We start from the raw sequence: 6000 nt of genomic DNA, 5'->3' as shown, positions 1-6000 counted from the left end.
GAAGCAATCATTATGTGGTTGTCAGAGACCCTCTGGGATAGGTCAGCCCAGCTATTATGGAGATTACTTCACCACCAGTAATATAAGAAAGCAGTGAATTTATGGATGATGTGTTCAGGGAGACCGATTTTGAAATGACAGCCTATAAATGGTGGTTGCCTGGACTTAATATTAGAATCACTGGGAATTTTTTTGTTCCTAGAGTTCTGTTAGCAATCACTCTTTATTCATCATATTATTCCTCATCAGAATATTCATCAGAAGGAATCTCCTCATTTTATAGGTATGAGAATTAAAGAACGAAATAGAAGCAGAGAATCAACAGTAACATATCCTCTGTTAAGCTTTCAAAGCCTCGGTTCATTGTTTAACCAGAGGTCCCATAATCCCCAATAAATTTAAGGCTAAATCTCTAAAGGAGCCATTACTTGTTAGTAAGAGGGATACAGTAATAACCCTGACCCCCTTTATTTCATTTTTCTAGTAGTGAAATAATTTATTGTAATGAGCAAGTTAGTTTAATTTCTAAGACTTGGTCTCTGATTTCCTTTTCTGTGAAATGAGATCATAGTAATATTAAAGCAAATAGAATAGGAAACTCCAAATGTAATCATGACACTCCGCTGCTTACAAATCCTTCATTGGTTTTTCTATGAACTTTTTAGGACCAAAGATAACAGTCCCTAACCTGACCCAGTATGCCCTGCTTGATCTGACCTTGACCACAGTTGTCTTCTCTCATTTCCTCAACTATATCATGATCCACCCTGCCTGGGAGTTTCATGCATGCTATTGCTAGTCTTGAATGTTCATCCACATTCCATCTCAGAGCTCAACTTATTTATTTAGTGAATCCATCCCTTATACCCCTACCTCATTATGTTTCCCCTCACTAATCACAGTTATTTAAACAACTAGCTATTTAATGTCTTTCACAGACATTCATAAAGGCATGTTCTTTGCCTCAAGTTTATTCCTATATCTGATGCACCTGGTGTACCATCTGGCGCATAATAAGAGATTAAATATTTGTGGAACTAAATAACAGCTGATTTAAATACTTAATACATAGTAAGTAATCATTATTGACAGCTATATTAATTTTGAATTTGTTTCACTCTCCCTCTGTTGCTTGATTTGCCTCATTATCAATTGTTGGGGGTTACAAGATGTCTGCCCAGCCTTGGGGATGACATCTGGGGTGGTATGCAATAGGAGTTTGATACATACCTGTAATCTTTAATGATGATGAAGCAAAGCTGCTTGGCCCTTGAAGATCTAGAACTCTGGCCCTGGCCAGTGTGGCTCAGCAACCCAGAGAGGCCTGGGTTCTGTTTCCACTAAGAGCATGTACCTGGGTTACAGTTTGTCCCCGGCCCTGGTTGGGTTGTGTGGGTGGCAGCCACTCAATGTGTCCTCTTCATGTTGATGTTTCTCTCTCTCCCTCCTACTCTATCTGAACAAAAAGTGGAAAAATGTCCTCGGGTGAGGATAAAAAATAAATAAATATAAAAAAAAATTATACAATTTTGTTTACTTTCAATGTTTATTATAAATGACTTGTTTTGCTATAGACACCTTTAGAAAGTTGGAAAATTTTAACTCGTGATCTGTCAGAAGAAGCTGAAGGATGTTTGTCAGAGCTAAGATATCTTTCATATTTATTCATTTAACATTCAACAAGTAGCGATATTCACTGTTCTATCTCCCTTGGAGTGGTCACTAAAACAACCTGCTGAGTATTAAAATCATAGAATTAGAAAGGAGTTTCAAATGATAAGCTCTGGAGGGGAAAAAAAACTGGGTTCATACTTCACTTTTGCTACCTATAAAAATGGGACCTTGGGCAGATCAGCCTTCCGAACCTCAGTTTTCTGTTTAGTGAAATGCAATTTAAAATTAATAATACCAAGATGTTCAGTAAATCCCTTTTGCATTGTTGAAAATAACAACATAAATATCTAGATCATTGATTCTTTTATAGTCAATCTTTTATTTTTTTATGTTTTATTGTTGAAAGTATTACAGATGCCCCTCTCCCTTTGCCCCGTGACCCCCTCCTTGATTCTTGATAGTGGTGGGAGGGAAAGATTTTGTCTCCCAGGGGACAACATGTCTGGACACATTTTTGGTTGTCGCATTGTGGGTGAGAAGGTGGGTAGGTGGGGAGAGGTGATATGCTACTGGCTTCTAGTGGGTAGAGGTCAGGAATGCTGGTAAACAGCCCACAGTGCTTGGACAGGTCTTGAAAAAATTATCCAGTCCGAAAGCTCAGTAGTGCTCCTGGTTGAGTGCCTGTTTATAGTGAAATAGTTAAACCATCAGTACAGCCATTAAAAGAATGAACTAGATCTATGGACAGACATAGAAAGATTCCCAGGAGACAGAGTTAAAGTAAAGCAACTCAAAGACATATTAATATGATCCCATTAATTGCTGACCTGTATTCTGTGTGCATGTGTGTATTTCCACACACGTATAAAAAGTCTGGAAGAACGCATAACCTGTTAATCAGCGACATTTATGGGAAAAAGACATGTTAAAGAATGTTTGCACTTCCTACTGGACACACTTTTTACTGAGTTTTTACAACTGGAAGGTATTACATTTATAAGTTGAAAAACTTCTGAAAAAAAATCTCAACTCACACAGTTCTTGTGAGTATCAAAGTAAATGATGCAAGCAAAGTGTTAGCACAGTGTCAATGAAAGTAGTTATTATTGTTTGCTTTCAGGAAAATGGTATATATTTTCTTCTTGAAAATTGAAGTAGTTCAGGAAGTGAAGGTATGCAGGTAAATGTAGTAATTAAAAGTTTTTATTAATGATTTTTTAGAGCTTCAGTTGTGACAGCATTCTTCTTTTAAAAAGTTTATCTTATCACTTTTCATTTGTACTTACTTCCAATTCCTTTTTTTTTTTTTTGGTATATGCCCCTAGCGGGGACCGAACCTAGGACTCTCTGCAGGCCGACGCTCCAACCACTGAGCCAAACCGGCCACAGCTCATTTGTACTTACTGAAATAACTCTTCAATCTTATCATTTTGTGCACACATAACAAGGAAAACATGTGAAATAAATTGGTAACAGTATTCCTATCACTTCACATTCAGAGTATAAATCTTCTAAATCACTGATCAACTGAAAGGCATCAATGATCCTATCTTTCCACATACTCTCATCCTTACTTCTGTCAAGTGTTGTTAATACAACATTTTTAAAAGTAAATGTTTACATTGAGGCCTAATATTCATATAGAAAAATGTAAAATTCAAAAGTATACAGCTGGATGAATTTTCAAAACATATATAATCATGTATTCACCACCTAGTTTAAAAAAAAGAAATTATCAGCACCCAGAATCTCTAGAATCTTCCTCCTGCAGGTAACCACATCCTGCCTTCTAGCATCATACATTAGTTCTGCCTGTTTCTAAATTTTATGTAAAGGGAATCATATAATATATGTTCTCTTTGTTTGGCTTCTTTAGCTTAACATTATATTTGTGAAAATCATTCATGTTAGGTGTAGCAGATCCTTCATTTTCATTGCTAAACAGTATCTCACTCTATGGATATATAATATATTCATTCTATCATTGATGGGTATATGGATTGTCTGGAGCTATGGCAATAGTATTACTATGTACATCCTTGTGCATGTCTTTTGGTACATGTAAGTGTGCATGTCTATTTGTATATAACTAGGAGTGGAATTTTTGGTTCACAGTTTATGTGAATGTTTCACTTTAGTAGATACTACTAAATAGTATCACAAGGCTGTGTAGTGCCAGCAGCACATGGGAGTTTCTGTAGTTCCCCATCCTCACCAACAGGTGGGATTTTAATTTTAGACATTCTGGTGGGACAGGCTTATTTTTAAGTATTAAATCAGTAACTAGAGCTATTTTTCTCTTTAAAAAAATAAATAAAAGTATATGTTTTTACATATTTACAAAAGGAATGCAAAGATATTTCGCCAAACTGTTAATAGTAATTATGTGAGTGGTAGTATGGTGGGTCATTTTGTTCTTTGTTTTATATTTCTGTAGACTTTTTAAACGTATAAAACAAACATATTACAATAACAAAAATATAAAAAGTAGCAGTATCTCTCAAAGTCTTTTCATTAAAATATAAGTTCCCCAAACATTGACAGATATTCCTGGAAATAGTTTCAAAGCTAAACAGGTTTGACTTGTTTACTGCAGGATTGCTCAAAGACTTAAAAATACTAATGTGGCTCGGTGGTTGAGCATGGACCCATGCACCAAGAGGTTGCCAGTTTGATTCCCGGTCGGGGCACATGCCCAGGTTGTGGGCCAAACCCCCAGTGGGGGACATGTAGGAGGTGGCCAATCGATGTTCTCTCTCATCGATGTTTCTATCTCTCTCTCTCTCTTCCTTCCTCTCTCTCTCTAAAATCAATCAATCAATCAATCAATAATACTAATGTGTTTTACAAACCCTTTGTGCATGGGTACTATACAATAGTGTGCATGGTTTCTGGGACTTAAAATTTCTGAAATACCTATTTATACCTCAAGGTTCACAGTTGTAATACAAATAATTAATGCGTTATTAATAATAATACAAGAATAAACTGTGTTTCAGGTACTCACAACTATAAACTACTTTTGCCCACCGCTGTATTAGTTACAAAGAAAAATAATGGTAGCTTCCATAGAGAAACCTGGCAAATTCCACCTTAAGAGATACTTTTGATCTAGATACCTTCTCCCATTCATTACAAATCTCTGCTTTAAACTGGTGGTCTGAATATACATATATATTCAACAACTTTTATTTGTGATTCTTTAAGTCAGTATTTTCATAAGAATAAAACTGGCTACATTTACTAGTGTGTCTTATCCTTAGAAAGGTAGGAAACATCATTGGCAAGATGCCGGAATGGGAGATGCCGAAATGTAATATATAAAATTAAATTACAAAAAGGCAAAATAATACTTTTGATAGATGTCTATGAACAAGTCCTCCCTATATGACCAAAAACTTGATCATTTTTGTGCTTCTTTATGTATCTTCTACTGTGAACTTTTAGTTACCCAAAATGCAAATCTAAGAGTCCAATCCCATGGTACTTCTGTGTTTTTCCTCTTACATATGAAAATTAGCTCTTTGCGAGTCTTCTATCATTACAACATAGGATTTAGAGTATAAGGCTTGTAAGCATATGTATAGAGAGATGTCACAGGACACACAGGGTTTTTGTATTTTTTTTTTTTTTTTTAATGATCCTTTGTCTCCGAAGAGCAACTTATTTTTTAATGAGGTCAGACAAAGCAGATTCGGGATGGTTTCAAAGAGAACTTCTAGTTAGTCATACAAATTGTAGATGCATGTCATCATAGTTCAACAATAAATTTAACCACCAAAGGGTTTTGCTGAGGGCCAGAATTATTCACCAGTATTGCCAAGTTCCTAGCACTTTGCCAAATATGCTATATTGCCAAGTATGTTAGCCAACTTGTCAGTGTGATAAATAGGGTGTGGTTTGGAGTAAGAGAAACTTGGGTTTAAATTTCAGTTCCATCAAACACGCAGCTTGTGACTTTTCTGAGTTTTGATTTCCTTGACTGTAAGATAAGAATGATAACCTCTCTCTTAGAGTTGCTGAAAGTTAATTAAGCTAATAGGTATGAAAGTGCCTTCCTGGTACTGTAACAGTTAGCAGGGTTCACAGTCAATGGGGTTTTCCTCCTTCATGAAATGAAAAGTAAGCACTGAGTAGGCTACAGCTAATCCACTTCCATAGCAGAATGGGTTTACCTTCTCTACTTAGTTTCACATGATTGGATGCCTTTGTTATCTCTCTGTCTGCCATCCCCTCCCCCATTCTTTTTCTTGGTACCATAACCTCTCTTTTTCTTTCCCTCTTCATATCATCCTGATTTTCATTCCTGAAGTCTTGTTCTTTTTTTTTTTTTCCTCCTCACCTGAGGGTATTTTTCTACTTCTTATCAGATAGAGTGGGAGGGCG

This window comes from Molossus molossus, unplaced genomic scaffold (genome assembly GCF_014108415.1).
Source record: "Molossus molossus isolate mMolMol1 unplaced genomic scaffold, mMolMol1.p scaffold_m16_p_18, whole genome shotgun sequence".
Taxonomy (NCBI): Eukaryota; Metazoa; Chordata; class Mammalia; order Chiroptera; family Molossidae; genus Molossus; species Molossus molossus.
This window is presented reverse-complemented; position numbering follows the sequence as displayed.